A 20111-nucleotide genomic window follows, 5' to 3' on the forward strand; every position below is an offset into this window, starting at 1 on the left:
GCGCTCAGCGCCGTCCTCGAGGAACTCGCTGTAGCGGAGGGAAGTGCACTGCGTCAAATGCGGCCGATTTCGACCGAAAGCTATTTGGAGACGAGCCGAATGCGAATTCTGCCGTGCGCCTACAGTACATGAACGACACGGCCATACAATGTTGAATACAGCGGTTCTCGTCCGATCACCGAAATAAAGCAACATTGGGCCTGGTTAGTACTTGGATGGGTGACCGCGTGGTAGAACCCTGTGCGAAAATATAGAAGCCAAAGGTTAAGTCAGCATTGTGCCTTTTGTACTTAATTCCGAAGCAATTTTTGTGTTTCATCGTCAAAGTGAAGGTCCAAGGGATACAGTAAACCTGAAGTGCACCATCGGAATCTAAAACTTGTCACACAGGAAAGGCTCAAAACATAGACAGTAAGAAGTCCCAGTCTTCTTGTACTTAGGTCGGCATTGTGACTTTTGTATTTCATTTCGATGCAAGTTCTGTGTTTCATCAGTAATGTGAAGGTCCAAGGGATACAGTAAACCTGCAGTTGTGCATCGAAATCTAAAACTGGTGAGACAGGAAAGGCTCAAAACATAGACACTAAGAAACATCAGTCTTATTGTACTTAAGTCGGCATTGTGCCTTTTGTATTTAATTCCGATGCAATTTTTGTGTTTCATCGACAAGGTGAAGGTCCAAGGGATATAGGAAACCTGCAGTGAATAATCGGAATCTAAAACAGGTCCCACAGGAAAGGCTCAAATCATAGACAGTAAGAAGACTCAGCCTTCCTGTACTTAAGTCGGCATTGTGCCATTTGTATTTAATTCCGATGCAATTTTTGTGTTTCATCGTCAAAGTGAATGTCCAAGGGATACAGTAAACCTAAAGTGAAGCATCGGAATCTCAAACTGGAGACACAGGAAATCTCAAACATAGACACTAAGAAAAGTCAGTCTTATTGTACTTAAGCCGGCATTGTGCCTTTTGTATTCAATTCCGACGCAATTTCTGTGTTTCATTGACAATGTGAATGTCCAAGGGACACAGTAAACCTGCAGTTGTGCATCGGAATGTACAACTGGTGACACAGGAAAGGCTCAAAACATATACTGTAAGAAGACTGAGTCTTCTTGTACCTACGGCGGCATTTTGCCTTTTGTATTTATATCCGATGCAATTTCTGTGTTTCATCGCCAATGTGAAGGTCCAAGGGATACAGTAAACCTGCAGTTGTGCATCGGAATCTAAAACTGGTGACACAGGAAAGGCTCAAAGCATAGGCACTAAGAAAAGCAAGTCGACTTGTACTTAAGTCGGCATTGTGCCTTTTGTATTTTATTCCGATGCAATTTTTGTGATTTATCATCAAAGTGAATGTCCAAGGCATACAGTAAACCTACAGTTGTGCATCGGAATCTAAAACTGGTGTCACAGGAAACGCTCAAACATAGACACTAAGAAAAGTCAGTCTTATTGTACTTAAGCTGGCATTGTGACCTTTGTATTTAATTCCGATGCAATCTCTGTGATTCATTGACAATGTGAATGTCCAAGGGACACAGTAAAGCTGCAGTTGTGCATCGGAATCTAAAACTGGTGACACAGGAATGGCTCAAATCATAGACATTAAGAAAAGTCAGTCTTCTTATACTTAAGTCGGCATTGAGCATTTTGTATTGAATTCCGAGGCAATATGTGTGTTTCATCGTCAAGTGTAGGTCCAAGAGATACAATAAAACTGCAGTTGTGCATCGGAATCTAAAGCTGGTGACACAGGAAAGGCTCAAAACATAGACAGTAAGAAGATTCAGTCTTCTTGTACTTGAGTCGGCATTGTGCCGTTTGTATTTAATTCCGATGCAATTTCTGTGTTTTGTCGTCAATGTGAAGGTCCGAGGGATACAGAAAACCTGCAGTTGTGCATCGGAATCTAAACCTGGTGACACAGGAAAGGCTCAAAAAATAGGCACTAAGAAATGTCAGTCTTCTCGTACTTAAGTCGGCATTGTGCCATTTGTATTTAATTCCGATTAAATTTCTGTGTTTCATCGTGAATGTGAAGGTCCAAGGGATACAGTAAAATTGCAGTTGTGCATCGGAATGTACAACTGGTGACACAGGAAAGGCTCAAAGCATAGACTGTAAGAAAACTCAGTCTTCTTGTACCTGCGTCAGCATTGTGCCTTTTGTATTTAATTCCGATGTCATTTTTGAGTTACATCGTCAAAGTGAAGGTCTAAGGGATACAGTAAAACTGAAGTGAAGCATCGGAATCTAACACTTGGCTCAAAGGAAAGGCTCAAAACATAGACAGTAAGAAGACTCAGTCTTCTTGTACTTAAGTCGGCATTGTGCTTTTTGTATTTAATTCCGATGCAATTTCTGTGTTTCATCAATAATGTGAAGGTCCAAGGGATTCAGTAAACCTGCAGTTGTGCATCGGAATCTAAAACTGGTGACACGGGAAAGGCTCAAAAAATAGACACTAGGAAAAGTCAGTCTTCTTGTACTTCAATCGGCACTGTGCCATTTGCATTTAATTCCAATGCAACTTCTGTGTCTCATCGTCAATGTGAAGGTCCAAGGGATACAGTAAAATTGCAGTTGTGCATCGGAATCTACAACTGGTGACACAGGAAAGGCCCAAAAGATACACAGTAAGAAGACTCAGTCTTTTTCTACTTAAGTCGGAATTGTGCCTTTTGTATTTAATTCCGATGCAATTTCTGTGTTTCATCGTAAATGAGAAGGACCAAGGGATACAGTAAACTAGCAGTTGTGCATCGGAATCTACAACTGGTGACACAGGAAAGGCTCAAAGCATAGACAGTAAGAGGACTCAGTCTTCTTGGACTTAAGTCGGCATTGTGCCTTTTGTATTTAATTCCGATTAAATTTCTGTGTTTCATAGTCAATGTGTAGGTCCGAGGGATACAGTAAACTTGCAGGTGTGCATTGGAATCTACAACTGGTGACACGGGAAAGGCCCAAAACCTAGACAGTAAGAAGAGTCAGTCTTCTTGTACTTCAGTCGGCCTTGTATCTTGGGTTTAAATTCCGATGCAATTTCTGTGTTTCATCGTCAATGTGAAAGACCAAGGGATAAAGTAAAACTCAAGTAAAGCTTCGAAATCTGAAACTGGTGACAAACGAAAGGCTCACAACATAGACAGTAAGAAGACTCAGTCTTCTTATACTTATGTCGGCATTCTGCCTTTTGTATTTAATTCCGATGCAATATCAGTGTTTCATCGACACTGTGAAGGTCCAAGGGAAACAGTAAACCTGACGTTGTGCATCGGAATCTAACCTTGTGACACAGGAAACGCTCAAAACATAGACAGTAAGAAGACTCTGTCTTCTTGTACTTAAGTCGGCATTGTGCCTTTTGTATTAAATTCCGATGCAATTTCTGTTTTTCATCGTCAATGTGAAGGTCCAAGGTATACAGTTGTGCATCGGAATCTAAAACTGGTGACACAGAGAACGCCCAAAACATAGACAGTAAGAATACTCAGTCTCCTTGTACTTAAATCGGGATTGTGGCTTTTGCATTTAATTCCGATGCAATTTCTGTGTTTCATCATCAATGTGAATGTCCAATTGATACAGTAAACCTGCAGTTGTGCATCGGAAACTAAAACTTGTGATACAGGAAAGGCTTAAAACATAGTCATTAAGAAGAGTCAGTCTTGTTGTACTTAAGTCGGCGTTGTGCCTTTTGTATTTAATTCCGATGCAATATCTGTGTTTCAGCGTCAATGTGAATGTCCAAGCGATACAGTAAACCTGCAGTTGTGCATCGGAATCTAAACCTGGTAACAGAGGAAAGGCTAAAAACATAGACAGTAAGAAGACTCAGTCTTCTTGTACTTAAGTCGGCACTGTGCTTTTGAATTTCAATCCGATGCAATTTCTGTGTTTCATCGTCAATGTGAAGGTCCGAGGGATAAAGTAAAACAGCAGTGTTGCATCTGAATATAAAACTGGAGACACAGGAAAGCCTCAAAACATAGACAGTAAGAAGACTCAGTATTCTTCTACTTAATTCGGCATTGTGCCTTTTGTATTTAATGCCGATACAATTTTTCTGTTTCATCGTCAAAGTGAAGGTCCAAGGGATACATTAAACCTGCAGTTGTGCATCGAAATCTAAAACTGGTGACAGAGGAAAGGCTCAAAGCATAGATAGTAAGAAGACTAGTCTTCTTGTACTTAAGTCGGCATTATGCTTTTGTATTTATTTCCGATGCAATATCTGTGTTTCATCGTAAATGTGAAAGTCCAAGGGATACAGTAAACCTGCAGTTGTGCATCGGAATCTAAAACTGGTGTCACTGGAAAGGCTCAAATCATAGACATTAAGAAAAGTCAGTCTTCTTATACTTAAGTCGGCATTGTGCCTTTTGTATTGAATTCCGATGCAATTTCTGTGTTTCATCGTCAATAAGAAAGTCCAAGGGATAGAGTAAACCTGAAGTGAAGCATCGATATCCCGAACTGGTCTCACAGACAAGGCTCGAATCATCGAATGTACGAAGAGTCAGTCCTCTTGCACTTAAGTTGGCATTGTGCCTTATCTATTTAATTCCGTTTTAATTTCTGTGCTTCATCGTCAATAAGAAGGTCCAATGGATACAGTAAACCTGTAGTCCAGCATCGGAAGCTAAAACTGACCTCACAGGAATGGTTCAAAACATAGACAGTAAGAAGAATCAGTCTTCCTGTACTTAAGTCAGCATTGTGCCTTTTGTATTTAATTCCGATGGAATTTCTGTGTTTCTTCGTCAATAAGAGGGTCCAAGGGATACAGTAAACCTGATATAAAGCATCGGAACCTAAAACTGGTATCACAGGAAAGGTTCAAATCATAGACAGTAAGAAGAGTCAGTGTTCTTGTACTTCCGCCGGCATTGTGCTTTTGTATTTAATTCCGATGCAATTTCTGTGTTTCATCCACATTAAGAAGGTCAAAGGAATACAGTAAACCTGAAGTGAATCATCGGAATCTAATCCGGTCTCACAGGATATGTTCAAAACATAGACAGTAAGAAGAGTCAGTCCTCTTTTACTTAAGTGGGAATTGTGCCTTTGTATTTAATTCTGATGCAGTTTCTGTGTTTCATCGTCTATATGATGGTCCAAGGGATACAGTAAACGTGAAGTGAAGCAACGGAATCTAAAACTGGTCTCACAGGAAACGATCAAAACATAGACAGTAAGAAGAGTCAGTCTTCTTGTACTTAAGTCGGCATTGTGCCTTTTGTATTTAATTCCGATGCAATATCTGTGTTTCATCGTCAATAAGAAGGTCCAAGGGATACAGTAAACCTGAAGTGATACATCGGAATCTAAAACCGGTTTCACAGGGAAGGTTCAAAGCACAGACAGAAAAAAGATTCAGTCTTCTTGTACTTAAGTCGGCATTGTGCCTTATGTATTAAATTCCGATGCAATTTCTGTGTTTCATCGTCAATAAGAATATCCATGGGATACAGTAAACCTGAAGTGAAGCATCGATATCTAAAACTGGTCTCACAGGAAAGGCTCCATTCATAGAATGTAAGAAGAGTCAGTTCCCTTGTACTTAAGTCGGCATTGTGCCTTGTGTATTTAATTCCGTTGCAATTTCTGTGTTTCATCGTCAATAAGAAGGTCCAAGGGATACAGTAAACCTGAAGTGAAGCATCGGATTCTAAAACTGGTCTCACAGGAAAGGTTCAGAACATAGACAGAAAGAAGAGTCAGTCTACTTGTACATAAGTCGGCATTGAGCCTTTTGTATTTGATGCCGATGCATTTTCTGTGTTTCATCGGCAATAAGAGGGTCCAAGGGATACAGCAAACATGAAGTGAAGCATCGGAATCTAAAACTGGTCTCACAGGAAAGGTTCATAACATAGCCAGTAAGAAGAGTCAGTATTCTTGTACTTTAGTCAGCATTGTGCCTTTTGCATTTAATTCCGATGATATATCTGTGTTTCATCGTCAATAAGAAGGTGCAAGGGATACAGTACACCTGAAGCGAAGCATCGATATCTAGAACTGGTCTCACAGGAAAGGCTCAAATCATCGAATGTACGAAGAGTGAGTCCTCTTGCAGTTAAGGTGGCATTGTGCCTTTTCTGTTTAATTCCGTTGCAATTTCTGTGTTTCATCGTCAATAAGAGGGTCCAAGGGATACAGTAAACCTGAAGTGAAGCATCGGAATCTAAAACCGGTCTCACAGGAAAGGTTCAAAACATTGTCAGTAAGAAGAGTCAGTCTTATTGTACTTAAGTCGGCATTGTGAATTTTGTATTTAATTCCGATGCAATTTCTGCGTTTCATCATCAATAAGAAGGTCCAAGGGATACAGTAAACCTGAAGTGAAGCATCGATATCTAGAACTGCTCTCACAGGAAAGGCTCAAATCATCGAATGTAAGAAGAGTCAGTCCTCTTGCACTTAAGGTGGCATCGACTCTTTTCTATTTAATTCCGATGCAATTTCTGTGTTTCATCGTCAATATGAAGGTCCAAGGCATACAGTGAACTTGAAGTGAAGCATCGGAATCTAAAACTGGTCTCACAGGAAAGGTTGAAAACATAGTCTGTAAGACGAGTCAGTCTTCTTGTACTTAAGTCGGCATTGTGCCTTTTGTATTCAATTCCGATGCAATTTCTGTGTTTCATCGTCAATAAGAGGGTCCAAAGGATACAGTAAACCTGAAGTGAAGGATCGGAATCCAAAACTGGTCTCACAGGAAAGTTTCAAATCATAGACAGTAGGAAGAGTCAGTCCTGTTGTACATAAGTCGCCATTGTGCCTTTTGTGTTTAATTCCGATGCAATTTCTGTGTTTCATCGTCAATAAGAAGGTCCATGGGATACAGTAAACCTGAAGTGAGGCATCGGAATCTAAAACTGGTGATGCATCGTACTCTAAAACTGGGCTCGCAGGAAAGGTTCAAAACATAGACAGTAAGAGGAGTCAGTCTTCTTGTACTAAAGTCGACATTGTGCGTTTTGTATTTAATTCCGATGCCAATTCTGTGTTTCATCGTCAATAAGAAGGGCCAAGGGATACAGTATATCTGAAGTGAAGCATAGGAATCTAAAGCTGGTCTCACAGAAAAGGTTCAAAACATAGACAGGAAGAAAAGGCAGTCTTCTTGTAGTTAAGTCGGCATTGAGCCATTTGTATGTAATTGCGATGCAATTTCAGTGTTTCATCGTCAATAAGATGGTTAAACGGATACAGTAAACCTGAAGTGAAGCATCGGAATCTAAAACTGGTCTCACAGGAAAGGTTCAAAACATAGTTAGTAAGAAGAGTCAGTCTTCCTGTAATTAAGTCGGCAATGTGGCTTTTATATTTAAGTCCGATGCAATTTCTGTGTTTCATCGTCAATAAGAAGGTCCTAAGGATACAGTACACGGGAAGTGAAGCATCGCAATCTATAACTAGTCTCTCAGGAAAGGTTCTTAACATTGACAGTAAGAAGAGTCAGTCATCTTGTACTTAAGTCGGCAATGTGCTTTTTTATTTAATTCCGATGCAATTTCTGTGTTTCACGTCAATAAGAAGGTCAAAGGTATACAGTAAACTTGAAGTGAAGCGTCGGAATCCAAATCTGGTCTAACAGGAAATAATCATGGCATAGACAGTAAGAAGAGTCAGTCTTCTTGTACTTAAGTCGGCATTGAGCCTTTGTATTTAATTCCGATGCAATTTCTGTGTTTCATCGACAATAAAAATGTCCAAGGCATACAGTAAACCGGAAGTGAAGCATCTGAATCTAAAACTGGTCTCACAGGAAAGGTCCAAAGCATAGACAGTACGAAGAGTCAGTCCTCTTGTACTTAAGTCGTCATTGTGCTTTTGTATTTAATTCCGATGCAGTTTCTTTATTTCATCGTCAATAAAAAGGTCCAAGGGATACAGTAAACCTGAAGTGAACCATCGATATCTAGAACTGGTCTCACAGGAGAGGCTCAATTCATAGAATGTAACAAGAGTCAGACCTCTTGTACTTATGTCGCCATTGTGCCTTTTGTATTAAATTCCGATGCAATTTCTGTGTTTCATCGTCAATAAGAAGGTCCAAGGGATACAGTAAACTTGAATTGCAGCATCGGAATCTAAAACTGGTATCACAGGAAAGGTTCAAATCATAGAATGTAAGAGGGGACAGCCTTCTTGTACTTAAGTCATCATTGTGAACTTTGTATTTGGTTCCGATGCAATCTCTGTGATTCATCGTCAATAAGAAGGTCCAAGGGATACAGAAAACCTGAAGTGAAGCATTGAAATATAAGACTGGTCTCACAGGAAAGGCACAAATCATAAATAGTAAGAGGAGTCAGTACTCTTGTACTTAAGTGGGCATTGTGCCTTTTGTGTGTAATACCGATGCAATTTCTGTGCTTCATCGTCAATTAGAAGGTCCATGGAATACCGTAAACCTGAAGTGAAGCGTCGGAATCTAAAACTGGAATCACATGAAAGATTCAAAACATTGACAGTAAGAAGAGTCAGTCCTCTTGTAGTTAAGTCGGCATTGTGCTTTTTGTATGTAATTCCGACGCAATTTCAGTGTTTCATCGTCAATAAGAAGGCCCTAGGGATACAGTAAACCCGTAGTGAAGCATCGGAATCTGAAACTGGTCTAACAGGAAATAATCATGGGACAGCGTTCTTGTACCTAAGTCTGCATTGTGCCTTTATATTTAATTCTGATGCAAATTCTGTGATTCATCGTCAATAACAAGGGCCAAAGGATACAGTAAACCTGAAGTGAAGCATAGGAATCTAAAACTGGTCTCACAGGAAAAGTTCAAATCATAGACAGTTAGAAGAGTCAGTCTTATTGTACTTAAGACGGCATTGTGCAGTTTGTATTTAGTTCCGATGCAATTTCTGTGTTTCGTCGTCAATAAGAAGGTCCGAGGGATACAGTAAACCTGAAGTGGAACATCGGAATCTAAATCTGGTCTCACAGGAAAGGTTCAAATCATAGACAGTAAGGAGAGGCAGTCTAATTGTACTTAAATCGAAATTGTGCGTTTTACATTTAATTCCGATGCAAATTCTGTTGTTCATCGTCAATAAGAAGGTCCAAGGGATACAGTAAATCTGGAGTGAAGCATAGGAATCTAAAACTGGTCTCACAGGAAAGGTTCAAACTTAGACACTAAGAAGAGTCAGTCTTCTTGTACTTAAGTCGGCATTGTGCCTTTTGTATTTAATTCCGATACAATTTCTGTGTTTCATCGTCAATAAGAAGTTCCAAGGGATACAGTAAATCTGAAGTGAAGCAACGTAATCTTAAACAGGTCTCACAGGAATGGTTCAAAACATAGAGAGTAAGAGGAGTCAGTCTTCTTGCAGGTAAGTCGGCATTGTGCCTTATGTATGTAGTTCCGTCGCGATTTCTGTGTTTCATCGTCAATAAGAAGGTTCAATGGACACAGTAAACCTGAAGTGAAGCATCTGAATCTAAAACTGGTCTCACAGAAAAGGCTCAAATCATAGAAAGTAAGATGGGTCAGTACTCTTGTACTTAAGTCGGCATTTTGCCCTTTGTACTTAATTCCGATGCAATTTCTGTGCTTCATCGTCAATAAGAAGGCCTAAAGGATACAGTAAACCTGAGGTGAAGCATCGGTATCTAATACTGGTCTCACAGGAAAGGCTCAAATCATAGAATGTAAGAAGAGTCAGTACTCTTGTACTTAAGTCGTAATTTTGCCTTTTGTATTTAATTCCGATGCAATTTCTGTGTTTCATCGTCAATAAGAAGGTCCAAGGGATACAGTAAGCCTGAAGTGAAGCATTGGAATCTAAAACTGGTCTCATAGGAAAGGTTCAAAACACAGACAGTAACAAGAGTCAGTCTTCTTGTACTTAAGTCGGCATTGTGCTTTTGTATTTCATTCCGATGCAATTTCTGTGTTTCATCGTCAATAAGAAAGGCCAAAGGATACATTAAACCTGAACCGATGCATCGGAATCTAAAACTGGTCTCACTGGAAATGCTCAAATCATAGCATGTAAGAAGAGTCAGTCCTCTTGTACTTAGGTCTGCATTGTGCCCTTTGTATTTGATTCCGATGCAATATCTGTGTTTCATCTCAATAAGAGGGTGCAAGGTATATAGTAAACCTGAAGTGGACCATCGGAATCTAAAACTGGTCTCACAGGAAAGGTTCAAAACATAGACAGCAAGAACAGTCAGTCTACTTGTACATATCTCGGCATTGTGCCTTTTGTATTTAATTCCGATGCAATTTCTGTGTTTCGTCGTCAATAAGAAGGTCCAAGGGTTACAGCAAACCTGAAGTGAAGCATCTGAATCTAAAACTGGCCTCACAGGAAAGGTTCAAAACATTGACAGTAAGAAGAGTCAGTCTTCTTGTACTTAAGTAGGCATTGTGCCTTTTGTATTTAATTTGGAACTCAATTTCTGTGTTTCATCGTCAATAAGAAGGGCCAAAGGATACATTATACCTGAACTGATGCATCGGAATCTAAAACTGGCCTCACAGGAAAGGTTCAAAGCATAGACGGTAAGAAGAGTCAGTCTTCTTGTACTTAAGTCGGCATTGTGCTTTTTCTATTTAATTCCGATGCAATTGCTGTGTTTCATCGTTAATAAGAAGGGCCAACGGATACATTAAACCTGAACTGATGCATCGGAATCTAAAACTGGTCTCACTGGAAAGGCTCAAATCATAGAATGTGAGAAGAGTCAGTCCTCTTGTACTTAAGTCGGCATTGTGATTATTGTATTTAATTCCGTTACAATATCTGTGTTTCGTCGTTAACAAGAATGACCAAGGTATACAGTAAACCTGAAGTGAACCATCGGAAACTAAAACTGGTCTCACAGGAAAGGCTAAAATCATAGAATGTAAGAAGAGTCAGTACTCTTGTACTTGAGTCGGCATTTTGCATTTTGTATTTAATTCCGATGCAATATCTTTGTTTCATCGTCAATAAGAAGGTCTAAAGGATACAGTAAACCTGAAGTGAAGCATCGGAATCCAATACTGGTTTCACAAGAAAGTTTCAAAACATAGACAATTAGAAGAGTCAGTCTTCTTGTACTTAAGTCGGCACTGTGACTTTTGTATTTAATTCCGATTCAATTTCTGTGACTCATCGTCAATAAGAAGTTCCAAGGTATACAGTTAACCCGAAGTGCAGCATCCGAATCAAAAAATGGTCTCACGTCAAAGGTTCATAACATAGACAGTACAATGAGTCAGTCTTCTTGTACTTATGTCGGCATTGTGCCATTTGTATCTAATTCCGATGCAATTTCAGTGTTTCCTCGTCAATAAGAAAGTCCAAGGGATACAGTAAACCTGAAGTGAAGCATCGGAATCTATAAGTGGTCTCACAGGAAAGGTTCAAACATAGACAGTAAGAAGAGTCAGTCTTCTTGTACTTATATCGGCATTGTGCCTTTTATATTTAATTCCGATGCAATTTCTGTGTTACATCGTCAATAAGAAGGTCCTAGGTAATCAGTAAACCTGAAGTGAAGCATCGGAAACTAAAACTGGTCTCACAGGAAAGGTTCAAACCATAGACAATAAAAAGAGTCAGCCTTCCTGTACTTAAGTCGGCATTGTGCCTTTTGTATTTAATTCCGATGCAATTTCTAAGTTTCATCGTCAATAAGAAGGTCCAAAGGATACAGTAAACGTGAAGTGAAGCATCGGAATCTAAAACTGGTCTCACAGGAAAGACTCAAATCATAGGATGTAAGAAGAGTCAGTCCTCTTGTACTTAAGTCGGCATTGTGCTTTTGGTATTTAATTCCGATGCAAATTCTGTTTTTCATCGTCGATAACAATGTCCAAGGGATACAGTAAATCTGAAGTGAAGCATCGGATTCAAAAACTGGTCTTACTGGAAGGTTCAAGGTATAGACAGTAAGAAGAGTCAGTCATCTTCGTACTTAAGTCTGCATTGTGCCATTTGTATTTTATTCCGATGCAATTTCTGTGTTTCTTCTTCTATAAGTAAGTCCAAGGGATACAGTATGCCTGACGTGAAGCATCGATATCTAAAACTGGCCCCATAGGAAAGGCTCAGATCATAGAATGTAAGAAGAGTGAATACTCTTGCAACTAAGTCGGCATTTTGCATATTGTATGTAATACCGATGCAATTTCTGTGTTTCATCGTCAATAAGAAGATCCAAGGTAAACAGTATACCTGAAGTGAAGCATCGGAATCTAAAACTGGTCTCACAGGAAAGGTTCAAAACATAGCCAGTAAGAGGAGTCAGTCTTCTTGTACTTAAGTCGGCAATGTGCGTTCTGCATTTAATTCCGAAGCAATTCCTGTGTTTCGTCGTCAATTCGAAGGTCCAAGGAATGCAGTAAACCTCATGTGAATCATCATAATCTAATACTGGTCTCACAGGAAAGGTCCTAAACATAGACAGTACAGAGAGTCAGTCTTTTTGTACTTAAGTCGGCATTGTGCCTTTTGTATTTAATTCCGATGCAATTTCCGTGTTTCATCGTCAATAAGAAGATCAAAGGGATACAGAAAACCTGAAGTGAATCATCTGAATCTAAAACTGGTCTCACAGGAAACGTTCGAAACATAGACAGTAAGAAGAGTCAGTCTCTTTGTACTAAAGTCGGCATTGTGAGTTTTCTATTTAACAGCGATATAATATCTGTGTTTCATCGTCCATAAGAAGGTCCAAGCGATACAGTAAACCTGAAGTGAAGCATCGGAATCTAAAACTGGTCTCACAGGAAGGTTCAAGGCATAACCAGTAAGAAGAGTTAGTCTTCTTGTACTTAAGTCGACATCGAGCCTTTTGTGAATTAATTCCGATGCAATATCTGTGCTTCATCGTCAATAAGAAGGTACAAGGGGTACAGTAAACCTGAAGTGAAGCATTGATATCTAAAACTGGTCTCACGGGAAAAGCTCAAATCATAGAAAGTAAGAAGAGTCAGTACCCTTGTACTTTAGTCGGCATTGTGCCTTTTGTATTTAATTCTGATGCAATTTCTGTGTTTCATCGTCAATAAGAAGGTCCTAGGGATACAGTAAACCTGAAGCGGAGCAACGGAAGCTAAAACTGGTCTCACAGGAAAGGTTTAAACATAGGCAGTAAGAGGAGTCAGTCTTCTTGTATATAAGTCGGCATTGTGCCTTTTCTATTTAATTCCGAAGCTATTTCTGTGTTTCATCGTCAATAAGAAGGTCCAAGGGATACAGTGAACCTGAAGTGAAGCATCGGAATCTACAACTGGTCTCACAGGAAAGGTTCATAACATAGACAGTAAGAAGAGTCAGCCTTCTTGTACTGACGTCGGCATTGTGCCTTTGGTATTTAATTCCGATGCAATTTCTGTGTTCCATCGTCAATAAGAAGGTCCAAGGGATACAGTAAATCTGAAGTGAAGCATCGGAGTCTAAAACTGATCTCACAGGAAAGGTTCAAACCATAGACAGTAAGAAGAGTCAGTCTTCTTGTAGTTAAGTCGGCATTGTGCCTTTTCTATTTAATTCCGATGTAATTTCTATGTTTCATCGTCAATAAGAAGGTAAAAGGGATACAGTAAACCTGAAGTGATGCATCGGAATCTGAAACTGGTCTCACAGGAAACGTTCAAAACAAAGACAGTAAGAAGAGTCAGTCTTCTTGTACTTATGTCGGCATTGTGCATTTTATATTTAATTCCGATGCAATTTCTGTGTTACATCGTCAATAAGAAGGTCCTAGGTAATCAGTAAACCTGAAGTGAAGCATCGGAAACTAAAACTGGTCTCACAGGAAAGGTTCAAACCATAGACAGTAAGAAGAGTCAGTCTTCTTGTAGTTAAGTCGGCATTGTGCCTTTTCTATTTAATTCCGATGCAATTTCTGTGTTCCATCGTCAATTAGAAGGTCCAAGGAATGCAGTAAACCTGAAGTGAATCATCATAATCTAAAACTGGTCTCACAGGAAAGGACCTAAACATAGACAGTACAGAGAGTCAGTCTTCTTTTACTTAAGTCGGCATTGTTCCTTTTGTATTTAATTCCGATGCAATTTCAGGGTTTCATCGTCAATAAGAAGGTCCTAGGGATACAGTTAAACTGAAGCGAAACATCGGAATCTAAAACTGGTCTCACAGGAAAGGCTAAAATCTTAGATTGTAGGAAGATTCAGTACTCTTGTACTTAAGACGGCAATTTGCCTTTTGCATTTAATTGCGATGCTATTTCTGTGTTTCGTCGTCAATAAGAAGGTCCAAGGGATACAGTAAACCTGAAGTGAAGCATCTGAATCTAAAACTGGACTCACACGAAAGGTTCAAAACAGATACAGTAAGAATAGTCAGTCTTCTTGTACTTAAGGCACATTGTGCCATTTGTATGTACTCCCGATGCAATTTCTGTGTTTCATCGTCAATAAGAAGGTCCAAGGGATACAGTAAACCTGATGTGTGCATCGGAATCTAAAACTGGTCTCACAGCAAAGGTTCAAAACATAGACAGTTTGAAGAGTCAGTCTCCGTGTACTTAAGTCGGCATTGTGGCTCTTGCATTTAATTCCGATGCAATTTCTGTGTTTCATCGTCAATAAGACGGTCCATGGGATACAGAAAACCTGAAGTGAAACATCTGAATCTAAAACTGGTCTCACAGGAAAGGCTCAAATCATAGAATGTAAGAAGAGTCAGTACTCTTGTACTTGAGTAGGCATTTTGCCTTTTGTATTTAATTCCGATACAATTTCTGTGTTTCATCGTCAATAAGAAGGTCTAGCGGATACAGTGAACATGAAGTGAAGCATCGGAATCCAAAACTGGTTTCACAAGAAAGTTTCAAAACATAGACAGTTAGAAGAGTCAGTCTTCTTGTACTTAAGTCGGCACTGTGATTTTTGTATTTAATTACGATTCAATTTCTGTGACTCATTGTCAATATGAAGTTCCAAGGTATACAGTAAACCCGATGTGCAGCATCCGAATCAAAAAATGGTCTCACGTCAAAGGTTCAAAACATAGACAGTAAGAATAGTCAGACTTCTTGTACTTAAGGCACATTGTGCCTTTGTATGTACTTCCGATGCAATTTCTGTGTTTCATCGTCAATAAGAAGGTCTAACGGATACAGTAAACCTGAAGTGAAGCATCGGAATCTAAAACTGGTCTCACAGAAGGTTCAAGGCATAGCCAGTAAGAAGAGTCAGTCTTCTTGTACTTAAGTCGGCATCGAGCCTTTAGTATTTAATTCCGATGGAATATCTGCGCTTCACCGTCAATAAGAAGGTCCAAGGGATACAGTAAACCTGAAGTGATGCATCGGAATCTGAAACTGGTCTCACAGGAAACGTTCAAAACATAGACAGTAAGAAGAGTCAGTCATTTTGTACTAAAGTCGGCATTGTGTGTTTTGTATTTAACTGTGATGTAATATCTGTGCTTCATCGTCAATAAGTAGGTCCAAGCGATACAGTAAACCTGAAGAGAAGCATCGGAATCTAAAACTGGTCTCACAGGAAGGTTCAAGGCATAGCCAGTAAGAAGAGTTAGTCTTCTTGTACTTAAGTTGGCATCGCGCCTTTTGTATTTAATTCCGATGCAATTTCTGTGTTTCATCGTCAATAAGAAGGTCCGAGGGATACAGTAAATCCGAAGTGAAGCATCCGAATCAAAAAATGGTCTCACAGGAAGGTTCAAGGCATAGCCAGTAAGAAGAGTCAGTCTTCTTGTTCTTAAGTTGGCATTCTGCCTTTTGTACTTAATTCCGATGCAATTTCAGGGTTTCATCGCCAATAAGAAGGTCCTAGGGATACAGTTAACCTGAAGTGAAGCATCGGAATCTAAAACTGGTCTCGCAGGTAAAGCTAAAATCTTAAATTCTAGGAAGATTCAGTACTCTTGTACTTAAGTCGGCAATTTGCCTTTTGCATTTAATTGCGATGCTATTTCTGTGTTTCGTCGTCAATAAGAAGGTCCAAGGGATACAGTAAACCTGAAGTGAAGCATCTGAATCTAAAACTGGACTCACACGGAAGTTTCAAAACAGAGACAGTAAGAATAGTCAGTCTTCTTGTACTTAAGGCACATTGTGCCATTTGTATGTACTACCGATGCAATTTCTGTGTTTCATCGTCAATAAGAAGGTCCAAGGGATACAGAAAACCTGAAGTGAAGCATCTGAATCTAAAACTAGTCTCACAGGAAAGGATCAAATCATACAATGTAAGAAGAGTCAGTACTCTTGTACTTGAGTCGGCATCGAGCCTTTTGTATTTAATTCCGATGCAATATCTGTGCTTCATCGTCAATAAGAAGGTCTAAGGGATACAGTAAACCTGAAGTGATGCATCGGAATCTGAAACTGGTCTCACAGGAAACGTTCAAAACATAGACAGTAAGAATAGTCAGTCTTTTTGTACTAAAGTCGGCATTGTGAGTTTTGTATTTAACTGCGATGTAATATCTGTGTTTCATCGTCTATGAGAAGGTCCAAGCGATACAGTAAACCTGAAGTGAAGCATTGATATCTAAAACTGGTGTCACGGGAAAAGCTCAAATCATAGAAAGTAAGAAGAGTCAGTACTCTTGTACTTTAGTCGGCATTGTGCCTTTTGTATTTAATTCCGATGCAATTTCTGTGTTTCATCGTCAATAAGAAGGTCCTAGGGATACAGTAAACCTGAAGCGGAGCATCAGAATCTAAAACTGGTCTCACAGGAAAGGTCCTAAACATAGACAGTACAGAGAGTCAGTCATCTTGTACTTAAGTCGGCATTGTGCCATTTGCATTTAATTCCGATGCAATTTCTGTGTTTCATCGACAATAAGAATGTCCAAGGCATACAGTAAACCGGAAGTGAATCATCTGAATCTAAAACTGGTCTCACAGGAAAGGTCCAAAGCATAGACTGTACGAAGAGTCAGTCCTCTTGTACTTAAGTCGTCATTGTGCTTTTGTATTTAATTCCGATGCAGTTTCTTTATTTCATCGTCAATAAAAAGGTCCAAGGGATACAGTAAACCTGAAGTGAACCATCGATATCTAGCACTGGTCTCACAGGAGAGGCTCAAATCATAGAATGTAACAAGAGTCAGACCTCTTGTACTTATGTCGCCATTGTGCCTTTTGTATTAAATTCCGATGCAATTTCTGTGTTTCATCGTCAATAAGAAGGTCCAAGGGATACAGTAAACTTGAATTGCAGCATCGGAATCTAAAACTGGTCTCACAGGAAAGGTTCAAATCATAGAATGTAAGAGGGGACAGCCTTCTTGTACTTAAGTCATCATTGTGAACTTTGTATTTGGTTCCGATGGAATCTCTGTGATTCATCGTCAATAAGAAGGTCCAAGGGATACAGTAAACCTGAAGTGAAGCATCTGAATCTAAAACTGGACTCACACGAAAGGTTCAAAACAGAGACAGTAAGAATAGTCAGTCTTCTTGTACCTAAGGCACATTGTGCCATTTGTATGTACTACCGATGCAATTTCTGTGTTTCATCGTCAATAAGAAGCTCCAAGGGATACAGAAAACCTGAAGTGAAGCATCTGAATCTAAAACTAGTCTCACAGGAAAGGATCAAATCATACAATGTAAGAAGAGTCAGTACTCTTGTACTTTAGTCGGCATTGTGCCTTTTGTGTGTAATACCGATGCAATTTCTGCGCTTCATCGTCAATTAGAAGGTCCATGGGATACCGTAAACCTGAAGTGAAGCGTCGGAATCTAAAACTGGAATCACTGAAAGATTCAAAACATTGACAGTAAGAAGAGGCAGTCCTCTTGTAGTTAAGTCGGCATTGTGCTTTTTGTATGTAATTCCGACGCAATTTCAGTGTTTCATCGTCAATAAGAAGGTAATAGGGATACAGTAAACCCGTAGTGAAGCATCGGAATCTGAAACTGCTCTAACAGGAAATAATCATGGGACAGCGTTCTTGTACCTAAGTCTGCATTGTGCCTTTGTATTTAATTCCGATGCAAATTCTGTGATTCATCGTCAATAACAAGGGCCAAAGGATACAGTAAACCTGAAGTGAAGCATAGGAATCTAAAACTGGTCTCACAGGAAAAGTTCAAATCATAGACAGTTAGAAGAGTCAGTCTTATTGTACTTAAGACGGCATTGTGCAGTTTGTATTTAGTTCCGATGCAATTTCTGTGTTTCGTCGTCAATAAGAAGGTCCGAGGGATACAGTAAACCTCAAGTGGAACATCGGAATCTAAAACTGGTCTCACAGGAAAGGTTCAAATCATAGACAGTAAGGAGAGGCAGTCTAATTGTACTTAAATCGAAATTGTGCGTTTTACATTTAATTCCGATGCAAATTCTGTTGTTCATCGTCAATAAGAAGGTCCAAGGGATACAGTAAAACTGGAGTGAAGCATAGGAATCTATAACTGGTCTCACAGGAAAGGTTCAAACGTAGACACTAAGAAGAGTCAGTCTTCTTGTACTTAAGTCGGCATTGTGCCTTTTGTATTTAATTCCGATACAATTTCTCTGTTTCATCGTCAATAAGATGTTCCAAGGGATACAGTAAATCTGAAGTGAAGCAACGTAATCTTAAACAGGTCTCACAGGAATGGTTCAAAACATAGAGAGTAAGAGGAGTCAGTCTTCTTGCAGGTAAGTCGGCATTGTGCCTTATGTATGTAGTTCCGACGCGATTTCTGTGTTTCATCGTCAATAAGAAGGTTCAATGGATACAGTAAACCTGAAGTGAAGCATCTGAATCTAAAACTGGTCTCACAGAAAAGGCTCAAATCATAGAAAGTAAGAAGGGTCAGTGTTCATGTACTTAAGTCGGCATTTTCCCTTTTGTACTTAATTCCGATGCAATTTCTGTGCTTCATCGTCAATAAGAAGGCCTAAAGGATACAGTAAACCTGAGGTGAAGCATCGGTATCTAAAACTGGTCTCACAGGAAAGGCTCAAATCATAGAATGTAAGAAGAGTCAGTACTCTTGTACTTAAGTCGTAATTTTGCCTTTTGTATGTAATTCCGATGCAGTTTCTGTGTTTCATCGTCAATAAGAAGGTCCAAGGGATACAGAAAACCTGAAGTGAAGCATCTGAATCTAAAACTAGTCTCACAGGAAAGGATCAAATCATACAATGTAAGAAGAGTCAGTACTCTTGTACTTGAGTCGGCATTTTGCCTTTTGTATTTAATTCCGATGCAATTTCTGTGTTTCATCGTCAATAAAAAGGTCTAACGGATACAGTAAACCTGAAGTGAAGCATCGGAATCCAAAACTGGTTTCACAAGAAAGTTTCAAAACATAGACAGTTAGAAGAGTCAGTCTTCTTGTACGTAAGTCGGCACTGTGACTTTTGTATTTAATTCCGATTCAATTTCTGTGACTCATCGTCAATAAGAAGTTCCAAGGTATACAGTAAACCCGAAGTGCAGCATCCGAATCAAAAAATGGCCTCACGTCAAAGGTTCAAAACATAGACAGTAAGAATAGTCAGTCTTCTTGTACTTAAGGCACATTGTGCCATTTGTATGTACTTCCGATGCAATTTCTGTGTTTCATCGTCAATAAGAAGGTCTAACGGATACAGTAAACCTGAAGTGAAGCATCGGAATCTAAAACTGGTCTCACAGGAAGGTTCAAGGCATAGCCAGTAAGAAGAGTCAGTCTTCTTGTACTTAAGTCGGCATCGAGCCTTTTGTATTTAATTCCGATGCAATATCTGTGCTTCATCGTCAATAAGAAGGTCCAAGGGATACAGTAAACCTGAAGTGATGCATCGGAATCTGAAACTGGTCTCACAGGAAACGTTCAAAACATAGACAGTAAGAATAGTCAGTCTTTTTGTACTAAAGTCGGCATTGTGAGTTTTGTATTTAACTGCGATGTAATATCTGTGTTTCATCGTCTATAAGAAGGTCCAAGCGATACAGTAAACCTGAAGTGAAGCATTGATATCTAAAACTGGTCTCACGGGAAAAGCTCAAATCATAGAAAGTAAGAAGAGTCAGTACTCTTGTACTTTAGTCGGCATTGTGCCTTTTGTATTGAATTCCGATGCAATTTCTGTGTTTCATCGTCAATAAGAAGGTCCTAGGGATACAGTAAACCTGAAGCGGAGCATCAGAATCTAAAACTGGTCTCACA

This window comes from Schistocerca piceifrons, chromosome 6 (genome assembly GCF_021461385.2).
Source record: "Schistocerca piceifrons isolate TAMUIC-IGC-003096 chromosome 6, iqSchPice1.1, whole genome shotgun sequence".
In the NCBI taxonomy this organism is placed as follows: domain Eukaryota; kingdom Metazoa; phylum Arthropoda; class Insecta; order Orthoptera; family Acrididae; genus Schistocerca; species Schistocerca piceifrons.